This window comes from Amblyomma americanum, chromosome 2 (assembly GCF_052857255.1).
Source record: "Amblyomma americanum isolate KBUSLIRL-KWMA chromosome 2, ASM5285725v1, whole genome shotgun sequence".
Classification (NCBI taxonomy): Eukaryota; Metazoa; Arthropoda; class Arachnida; order Ixodida; family Ixodidae; genus Amblyomma; species Amblyomma americanum.
Window position 1 is genome coordinate 174,334,162 of NC_135498.1, and position 11,488 is coordinate 174,345,649.

Sequence of the window (11,488 nt, forward strand, 5' to 3'; positions counted from 1 at the left end):
CCGTCTGAAATTGGGTGGAGTCGACCTACATGTGGTGCCAGCGTATTTGTGGGGCGGGAGAGCAACTTGTGGGACCTCCGACTGCTGCTGTTTATTGCGATTGAGTCGTTGTGCAGCCGTTGCTTTTAAGCAGTGACTGCGCGGACGCCTGCTAGGTATATGCGCCGCAGTCACAGCATCCAGGGCCGCCTCGCGTCAGGCATTGGAAAGGGGCACCCATCTCAGTGTGTCTTGTTGCTAGCTCCCCTTCGTGCTTATGTTGTCGCGCTTGGTTAGTGACTTTGATGAGAAAAGTGTCTGCGGCAGATGCAGTCTGCTAAGACTTGTCCTGCCAAAGCACGAGTGCAACCATCTGGCAGGTGCAGATCTGGGCACGACGCTTGCACCTGCTCGTGTCTCCTGCCATATGCATGTGCAGACCGTTCCGGCGTACACTCAGGCGTATATGCCTGAGAAGTTAAAATGTTTAGTTGAATATAAAGTATTTGATATTCGATGCGATCCGAATGTTTGGTATTCGAAATCTCGGAAGTATTCTTCTCAATCGAATAATGTTTCTGGCACGTCGGCGGTCATTGGGGTATGTGCGACTCCTTTGACTTCTGCCGGGCGAGGCTTAGCTGGCTGCAGCTGCCACAGCCGCTCTTCTCTGCGTGAAATTCGCTAATCAAGCCCGATGGCACGTGCTCAAGACACATGGAGACCGGTGCCCCTTTCCGACGCCTGACACGGGGTGGCACTGGGTGCTCGGTGTGTACACCTAGCAAGTTCCATGGAGTCACCACTTAAAAGCAACAGCTACACAACGATGCATTCTCAATTAAGACCAGAATTTGGAGATCCCACAAATAGGTCCCACACCCCACAAATATGTCTGCTTAGCATTAGGTTGGCCCCTCGAATTTCCATTGGCCATTTTTGCAGTCGACACAGCTTCAGTGAGTGTGACAAAGCTTCAAACTGCTCTTTTTTTTTTTTTTCATGTGATGGCCTTGTATGTTTGAAAAATGCAGTACAGTAGACTCCAAGGGACCATGAAGACTGTTCATCTTATAAGAAATTCGTCTAATCAGGAGTGCTTCTAAAAATGATATTCGAGTATGCAGCGTGTGTCCAAATACTTCGTATATGTGAACAAAGCAATGAAACGGTCTTTTAAGAAAAAAATATGCAACATAAGTATTTGTTGCACTACTAGTGGTCTGCTACACATTGACTGGCCTAGTAAGGCATCAGGCAGTGTTGACTGTTGCCCAGTCTGTTATTTTTTTGTGTGTCTGTCGTGAAAATGGTCTGGCTGCTACAAATGCAGACATCTCACTTAACCTTCTGAGATATCCTTCAGTGCCCTCACGTTGTTCGAAGATGTGCATTAAGGGGGGACGCGGGTCTTAGGGACCAAAAAATCGCGAAAAAATCGACTTTTCAATTTGGTCATAGTTTGATAAGTCTCATCATTTTCCATCTTAATTTCAAGTTTCATGGCTGAATACCGCGCAGTTTACGAGAAATCGACTCGCAAAGATGCAATTTTGACAAGGGAGCTCGCGAAAATAGGTTAGGAAATGCCCGTTTTGCGTCGCGCGTCACGTCAAAAATGGCCGGCGCAGCTAGGTGACTTTGGACTCGCTTGAAAGAGCAACGCCTAAGCTTTCTTTCCCGCCAGAACGAAAGGTCTACTGCGATTGGTCGCCGAGAAAAAGACAGAAAACAAAATATAAAATGCGGCAATGCTATTGGCTGTTGGACACCACGTGGCGAAATTCAAACGCTTCATTGGCCGGCGCCATTTTTTTGAAGGCTCCGCGCTTGTCCTGCGATGCCATTTTGAAAAAGACCGCCGTGGCTTGAAACCGTATCGGAAGTTCGCAGCGTGCATAAGTTTGGGGGAAAAACGTAAAAAAGGCCGCAGAAAGTAAGCGGAAGACGCAAGTTCGTCGGCAGTGATGTCAGCCAGTAGCAGCGGAGTGCCTGATCGCCTGAGCGTGAACCGGCGGATGACGCGACCTTGGCAGCCGTTCTGGCGTTCATTCCGAGCACGGTGCATATCGCGGCTGCAGAGGATGACGGAGAGCCGGAGGATGGTTTTACTTAAAAGTAATCGGAAGAGGGATAAGGGAATAACGAGGCACAGCAGTGCAATTCGGCGGTCGTGATAAGCGCTTGTTTACCAGCATCGGCATCCGCCTTCGACACGGAGCAAATTGCGGGCTCGGGCGAGATTGGCAGCAGCGGGTCAGATTAGACACATTTCTGCCCAGCGCTGATCGTGAGGATTGCGAAGCACGCCGATGGTAAAATCGCCAGTTTGGCAGCAATTTCCGCAACCTAGCGCAAGATGTGGACGCTAGCAAACGAGCATGTAGACGCCAACCCTCCATTGCCTGCGGAGCTACCGATGTGGTTGTAGATTTGGCGGCGATCGACAGACTGCTTCACAATACAGTGTGCACCCTCGAAATCTTTTTTGCAGCTTGCTAAGCGGCGGCAACGGCAAAAATGTGATTCAGACTATTCACTATGCGCCTTCTAAGCTGTTTGTTTTGGAAAATTAAGCACTGTAATGTGCTTACACAGCTTCAGAATGTATGATTTTGTTTTTTGCATTTTTCTCAGTTTCATTTTCTGCACCACCCTACACACTGCTGACAAGCTTTTCCCGGCTTTGGTTCGCGCGATTTTCACCATTCTTGTTTTATTTGAAAGCTGAATAATTGGACCTTGCAATAAAACCATTAACAGCACTCTTAATAAACTGTGAAAATACTAAACGGCATTAATAAAAATCACTTTTTTCCTTGCCACTTTTTTGTGAACTTCAAAGCATTGTAACTTTGGTTACGGAAGGGCTAGTACACCGAAAGTACCCTTATTGCAAGCATTAATAACAGTAGAATCCACTGGAATAAAAATTATTTGAATCTGAGTAGCCAATTTTTTCATAAAGTTGTCAGAATAATTTTACTTAAATTCTTGAATTAATAACAAACGACATAATTACACAAAAATGGACACCATATTTGAAATCAGCACACTAACATACATAATAGCCGAAGTTTTCATTATGCTAAGTCTAATATTAAAAAATTTTTCTCTAAGACCCTCTTTCCCCCTTAAAGTGTCCAGGCAAGTGTCAGCTGCATCACAGGTCACCAGTGGAGATTCAGGCGCAACGTCCATGCTGTCATCGTCAGCAGCAGTTTCCGATGATGGGTTGAGAACCTCTTCAATTAAGGCTCCCAGTGTGTCAGCCCTGCACGTTTGCACACCTTCATCAATGCTGACATACGTACTCATATCAACAGAGACACCTTTACTGCTCAGCGTAGAAACAATGCTTCTCTCCTCCAAGTTCACAGTGAAGTTCTCACTCATAGTATCATTCTGCGCTGAGCAGTCACTAGGCGCAACAAACCCCGCATGGCTGAAGGCATTGGCAATGGTCGCTTCATTAACCTGCTTCCAGGCACTGTCAGTAAGTGGACAGCACTTAGCAGGTTCACTGTGTGGCCTTTACTAATCTCCATGCAAATTAGCATCTTCTGCAACAGAGAGTGCCAGTACTGCCTCTTCAAGCTGCTTATCACTCCCTGGTCCATGGGCTGCAGCTTCGCTGTTGTATTTGCTGGTAGAAATTCCAGACGGATGGCAGAAAGTCCAGTGATGTGACCATGTTCAGTTCAGTTCAGTTTTATTCCTTAAAGGCCCCCATTTCAGGGGGTGTTACATAAGGGGTGGGATTACATTTGTAGTGAGGAAAACAAACAGCGATGGTAATTTAACATTGAAGGTGATCTGTTACGCTTTCTTGAAAAGCAGATGTTGAAGCGATGGTGACGATGTCATGGGGTAGGCCGTTCCAGTCCGTGGCTGCTCGAAGAAACAACGAAGCTGAAAACGTGGTAGTGCGTGATAGTGGGCGGGCAACTTGAAGGGGATGACTGGTGCGGTGAGATATGCGTGATGCGGCGGCGATATACGGTGCTTGATTGAGAGAAGAATAAAAGAATTTGTGATAAAGGGTGAGGCTAGCAATTTCGACGACGAAAAGAGAGGGGTGGCAGTCCGGATGTAGCTTTCAAGGATGAGACACTGACGTCATATGAGTATGAGGAATGAATGAATCGGGCAGCACGATTCTGCACAGCTTCCAATGCGGTGATTAGATATGCTTGTTGTGGGCTCCAGATGGGGGATGCATATTCTAATTTGGGTCTTATAAGTGATTTATACGCGAGCAATTTAACATTTGGTGGGGCAAGACGAAGGTGACGTTTTAGAAAACCGAGTGTTTTGTTTGATGCTGAAATGATGTTACCAATATGAACCTGCCATGATAGATTAGAAGAGAGGGTGACTCCTAGATATTTATATGATTGTACTTGCTCAATCTGTGTGTTAGAAATTGAATAATGAAAGAGATATGGATTGTGACGACGAGTGAAGGACATGAGTTTACATTTAGTAGGATTGAGGGACATTAGCCAGTTATCACACCAATTTAGTACGTTGTTAAGCTCTGTCTGAAGAGTGTATTGATCGTGACAGTTATTAATGGTGCGGTAAATAACACAATCATCTGCAAAAATTCGAATACTACAGGAAACATGCAGGGGCAAGTCGTTAATATATATTAAGAATAGGAGGGGACCGAGGACAGAACCTTGTGGGACCCCTGAAGTAACCGGGAGAGATGTAGACAGATGGCCTTTAAGATAGACTGACTGAGAACGGTTAGTTAGGAATTCTTCAATCCATTTGAGAGTATTAGGGGGCAGGTTCAGCTTTGAGAGTTTTAGTAATAGCCGGCGGTGGGGAACCTTGTCAAAAGCTTTGGCGAAATCAAGAAAGAGGGTGTCTGTCTGCATATTACGGTCTAGATTAGCTTGTAAGTCGTGAAGGAAAAGCGCTAGTTGGGTTTCGCAAGAGAGGCCCTTACGAAACCCATGTTGTGAGGGGTGAAAGAAATGGTTTCGGTCCAAGAAGTTTACGATTTGTGAGTAGATGACATGTTCCATGATTTTACAAGGCACACTAGTCAATGAAATGGGGCGGTAATTCAAGGGCGAGTCTCTGTTACCTGATTTGTAGACTGGAACGACCTTCCCCATTTTCCAATCAAGAGGCAAAATTCCTGAGGAGAGTGACTGTGAGAAAATGAGACATAAATATGATGCACAAATTGATTCCACGTTTTTCAATAGTTTTGAATTAATCAGGTCCATGCCAGCTGATGATGAAAGTTTCATATTACGAATTATGGATGAAATGCCTTCTTCGACGAACGTGACTGCCGGCATGGGGGTTTCTAAGTTAAAGGGTGGTAATTGTGAAAGTGCGTTGGGTTCGGTAGTGAACACAGATGTGAATGCATGGTTAAATATTTCTGCGCAATCATGGTCAGTCACTGCTTCATGTGAATCATTCGTCAGTTTAATATCGGGAGGATGTGTTGGGTTTAAAACTTGCCAGAATTGCTTGGGGTTTCTTATAAGTAAGTTTGGTAAGTCATTGTGATAAAATGAGTACTTGGCGTTACGAACAGAAAGTAGGTATGATTTTTCGGCCTCGAAGTATTTTTCCCATGCGGCAGGCGTGTCGTTTCGTTTGGCGGTACGAAACAATCGTTTCTTTTTGTTTTCGAGTCGTTTTAAGTGCTGGGTAAACCATGGTTTATTGCGATTAGTATGAAAGGTAATCCTTGGTACGAACATATTAGTGAGATGATTTAATTTGTTCTTGAATATCAGCCAGTTTTCACGAATTGAGCGAGTGTGAAATGCGGATACGTATTCAGGAAAAAAGGTGTTAAGTTCTTCAGTTATTGCATTATAGTTACCCTTACCGTAGAGGTGTGTCGTTTTATCGGATGTCTGTTTTTGAGTCGAGGTAAATGAGAATAAAGCGTGCATGACTTTGTGATCGCTGATTTCAGGAAGGTAACTGATGGATGATACATTCTCGGGGCTGTTTGTTAGTATCAGGTCGCGTGTGTCCAGGACAGTTAACAACAAACAGAACTTTTCTGTCTCTGGAAGCGGTGATCCATCTCCTGAAGCCACCGCTCGAAGAGCGCTTGCGTCATCCATGCCTTCGAATCAGCCATGTACGTGACTTGGAGCATTTTTATGTTTTTAAAGCAGCGAGGTGCTTTAGATTTCTCAATCACCAGCAACCTTAGCTTGTCAGTCCTAGTCACATTCGTGCCCACAAGGACCATTACCCGAAGCTTGCTGTGCTTTCCCACCACGCAGTTATCACCAGCAGATGCGAGCATTTTGTTTGGAAGCAGCTGGTAGAATAGTGCAGTTTTGTCCACATTGTAATATCTTGAGGGTCATCTTCTTCCATGAGGTCATTCAGGTTGTTCTACCTCCAATCGCTGCAGGCCGTTTCGTCCACTGCAGCGGCCTCGCCAACAACACAATGAAAGGCCAGTCCATGCCTTCTCCGAAAACGGTCAAGCCAGCCATTGCTGCACGCAAACTCTACATTCAGCCGCAGCGCAATTTCTTCTGCTTTTGCAAGCTTGTTCCAGATAAGAATCAAGACGGAGATGTGCGCTCAACGATGCAGTCAAGCGCATGACGGCCTATAATGACGATTCTGCAGACGGCTCGGACTCGACTCTGCGCGTATGACCCGCTGCCGCAAGTACAAGGCAGCTCGCCTGGCCTGTTTTTCCGCACGCTTCATTGATGAAGGTTTGGTTTGATTAATGGGGTTTAACATCCCAAAGTGACTCGGGCTATGAGGGACGCCGCAGTGGAGGGCTCCGGATAATTTCGACCACCTGGGACTCTTTAATGTTCACTGACATCGCACAGTACACGAGCCTCTAGGATTTTGCCTCTATCGAAATGCAACCGCCGCGGCCAGGATCGAACTTGCGGGGTCAGCAGCTGAGCACCATAACCACTGAGCCACCACAGCGGCTTGTTGAAAAAGGCATTACGGAAAGAAACTGTACGGTCATACCAGCATGAAATTATTGTTGAGGCGTTAACAAGATTAGACGTTTCTGTGATCACCAACAGCTAGTTTGAAAGCGCACTGTGGCTTCAGTGCCGAAGACGTTAGGCCTAGCCAGACCGAGCAAACCGTGAGCCAGCGACGTGCTGCCACCCGGTGGGACGCACATCACTACAGAAACCGCGCTGCCAGCTCATTCGCGCCGCACACAAGCATTGTGTTTTTGTTTGCTTTTTGATGTGAATTCCAAGCATAGACGCTGCTGCCTGTTGCTGCGGGGTGACGGCGATTCTAGAGGAAGTCTGAACAGAAAGACATATGGCACTGGCATGGTCATACTGCACACCACAAAACGTCTTCGAAGGGTCAGAGCAGTTATTTCTGATGCATCGCCCAAATCATCCTTTATTTCCTTTCAACCAAAGTTTCAATCAGAGCCAGAGTAGTGGACGCTCTATTGCGCAAATGTATCACTTGTGTGAGAATCTCTATTATGCAACACCCTGATTATGCGATGGTCTCGCACGGTCCCATAAAAGTCGTATAATCGAAGTTCTACTGTATATGGGCATTAACTCAATAATGCTGTCGTGTCATTCCTTTAAGCTGAAGCTTAAGTGTCCCCTCCAGGTTTTTCTTTTTGGATTTTGAAGGTGAGTCGTACCAAATGAAGTATCTATTCAGGCAGCCTATAATCCGTCCCCTTTTTTATCGCTTATATTTTTCTCTGAATATTTCAAATTGGCTCCAAATTGGCAGTTTTTTTGGGGGGGAGAAAAGAAGTGCATTTATTGCACGAGTAAATATGGTAAACGCAGTCAAAATGATGGCAGCTTCCTGTGCTTCCCACAGCTATGGCTGCAGATATAGTGACAGCTACAGTCCTGTCTTGTGGTGGAGTGTTGTGAAGGCACTACTTGCATGCTATTTTTCTTGTTTTGATAAGTTGTCATCATGCTCTATGAATTATTTTTATGTCCTCAAATCTAAGCTGACCTAAGAGTTTTGTATCTCATGTTCTTAAATCTATTGGTCTAGATTCGAATAAGTACAGTATGCATTGTAAGACGTTTTATTGGTGAGAAATTTTCCTTTCGTTGGTCGTAGCTGTGTGGCCATGGAAGATATTGGCTCTGACCATCAGTAGCAAATTTCACAGTTCGAGACAAATTTTCCTGTATAGGGGTGTGGATCGGGAAGGTTTAAAGAGAGCATTGCACAGATTACAAAGCATGTAGCAACATGGTTGCAACTGACAATTGAAGGTTCTTTTTTTTTTTTTGAAGAACACATAAATGGCATACTTTAAAACTGCAGGGGACTGTACACAGGAGAACCTTATTAATTCCAAGTCTGTCAGACGCAGAGTCTGCCAGTATAGCACACGCACTATCTAATTCTCTGGAATGGAAGAGAAATTAGGAAATAAATCTGCAGAACTTTGCCGCACACATAATATTTACACAGCGGGAGCTCATTGGGGAGGCAAGGACATGACATCAGAGACTGGCAAAACTCATTTCCCTCCGCCACCTCATATGTCCACAGCCAAACAACTGGCCTGTTTCTGTAGATTGCTTATGAAAATGGCTGTTGATGTCAACACCTGCATCTCATTTTTTCGCTTCGTTTAGCTTATGAAAGCTTCGTTTTCAGTGAAAGTAGCCTCTTTGTAACCTTAGGTTATTGGTTAACGGCAGCTTATCAGTATCCCTCAAGAGTAAAGTATACAACAGCTGTATCTTACTGGTACTTGCCTGTAAGGCAGAAACATAAGAGGCTAACAAAAAGGGTTGGGCTTTCAGAGGTGAAATTCAGAGAGATGACGGGTTTCAGAGATGAAATTTTTTAATTTTTGCCGCAGTGTGAAGAAATTAGGCATGCTTATTGGAAAGTACTCTAAATGATTAAATACAAATTTTCACTTATATACCTTCAGTAGTTCTGACATTTAATATCTTTATTTGCTTCATTGCTTTACCAAAGTTCTAGAAAGCTTGGCATGAAAACAAAACGTTTTAGAAGCCTAGAGTTGCTCTTAAATTTTAACTAAAGGAATGGCTCATGCTGTGACATTCTCCAAATATTTTTGTCAACGTGATTGTTTCGTACACAGAGCATTAATCAGTGCTTACATTGTGCACCCATTATTGTCATGTCAAAGTAGTTGCAAAGTAAAAAAACTGAGTACAAAAATATACGAACGTCACTGCAGAAAGAATTTATCAAGAAATAAGATGCAACTGACAGTGTGAAAATTCATCAAGCAATTGTTGTGCTACGCTTCCCGCAAACAGAACAGTCGGGTCAAAAAACACTTCCGAGAAAACTGGCATTTTCATGGATGTTTCAGCCAGCTTTTTGCTACTAACGGTCTCAAAACCATTTTTTAAAGTCACTTCTGGGTTGGTTTCAGGGAAAATTTTTTTGGCGTGTGATTAAAAAAACCTTATAGATATGAAATCTGATATATTCTAAAATTAAATTTTTTTTCAAGATTTGCACGATTTGATAGCTGCGTCCCCCTTTTAAACCTTCTATTTTCTGAGAAATAATAGAACTAATTGAAGTGAAACCTAATAGGGTAACACATTCAAATCACAATGAGACCACTTTCATGGAAAATGGAGCTTTAATAATTTGAGAGTTAAACACAAGTGACACCATCAGTCGAATTTCGCATGTGAATGCATGCACCAACACCAATTCTTTGATGCAAAAACCCAGAGGCTACTGTACACTGCCACGGACTTGAAAATGGTGGGAGCCCATCCTTCTGCATAAGGACATCAAGAGCTTGAGTGGACTGGCGGAACGATATTTAAATTGAATTTTCTCCACCATAAATGCATCTTTTGCGGCCGGAGCAATGTCAACGTAAACAGAAAAATCCGGAGACTCGATTTTATTGACAACAATAATTGGAGGGAGTTCATCCTCAGCGTACATTTAAACTAAGGACCGTGTAGCCAGCTATGGAAAGGTGAAAAATGATAGGTCCATAAGTTAAGAGACAAGAAGAAGGCAGAGTGGGTCAACAAATAAACGCAGGTTAGTGACACTCTTGTTAAAATCAAGAAGAAATTGGCTCGGGCAAGGCTAAACAACTGATGGCCGTTATGGGTAACGGATTGGATACCAAAGAAGGCAAGCGCAGCGGGGGCCAGCAAAAACTCAGATGGGTGGATGAGATTGAAAGACTATAGACACCATATTTTTTCTTGTGCATTTTATTCTTTCAAATGATGCATTAGGCATTGGTATACATGGAGCACCCCGTTATATTTGCCTACGACTGCTAAATAATTTATAATAGAATTTCTTCTTGATGCTGTTTCGATTTCATCAACTGAAGTATGGCCATGACGTGTAGTTGAACTTTAGGTTACATGGGACACAAAAAAAACTGCAATCGAACTGCTGATATATCGTTTGTTATGATTCTAGCTCTTGAAGCAGGCTGGTTTAAGTGCTGCAGTTAGTTAAAACTACGTATCAGCATTTATAATGTATTGTTCTGTGCCTCATGGTAACCTAAAGTTTGCTTGATGAAACCGAAACAGCATGAGAAGAAATTCAGTTACAAATTATTTAGTGGTCTTAGGCAATTACCATGTGGGGATCCATGTATTCTAATGTCTAATGCATCACTTTAAAGAAGAAAAAATTCAATAAAATTAGGTGTCTGTAGTCATTTAATATGTTTGCTGGTGGCCGCAGCTGGCACGTGAGAAGGTTAATTAGAGACTTGGGAGAGGCCTTTCTTCCACAGTGGACTTAGGCTGATGATGGGGAATCTATTAATATTGGCCAACTTATTCTCCTCGGTGTCTCTTTAACTGCTGCTTCTTTTGCCACATGCCACATCATGCACTGTTCCTCAAGCTGAGCTCATTCTTCACGTTATGCAGGTCATGCGTTCCATGAGCCAAGCGGCAGCTGTTTTGTTCCAGCCAACCTTCGCAGCATTCAGCGCCGCTGCCTGCAGTGCACCCAAGGCTGGCTGCTGAGCACTTCAGCTGAAACCGTGTCCGCGCATAAGCGTCCAGCACTGTAGCAGTGCGACCTGACTGCTGCAGAGAACTGCCACCCACATTTTTTTTTGTGCCACTGACTGATCAACAGTTTTTGGAGTGTTGTTGCACAAGCGAGCTGGTAACGCCACAGCTTTGTATGTTTTTTGTTTATTTCCTTCAATGCCTGACATGTAAATGCGTGTTTTACATCTTGTCTTGCTTAGCTGCAGTTTTAAATATGCCACTCTTTCATATAGTTCTGTGAAAAAGTATTGCTTTTCCTAATCTTTGGCTGCTTCATTTTCGATGCAGCCCATCTTCGTAGGTGTGTCTATGTATGCGCACAACCATACACTTATTTACGAATGAATCTCTGTGTTCAACAACCATGTTTGCATTTGTCAGTCTAAACGCGAATGTGGGCTGACGTAGTGAAAGGAAATGTGTGCTTGAAAAGGGGATAATACAAGGCAAAGCAGTCCGAGAGATCCTAATTTATT

General features: G+C 43.9%; 1 protein-coding gene across 1 annotated transcript in view; it reads left to right on the forward strand.

Moving 5' to 3' along the window:
* The window catches only part of LOC144120240 (uncharacterized), a 52,579-nt gene extending 41,500 nt beyond the window's left edge, over positions 1–11,079 (forward strand). The window contains exon 13 of the mRNA XM_077652641.1: positions 10,884–11,079. The gene's annotated coding sequence lies outside the window, so the exon portion shown is untranslated. The remainder of the gene's footprint in view (positions 1–10,883) is intronic.
* The last annotated feature ends 409 nt before the right edge of the window (positions 11,080–11,488 follow it).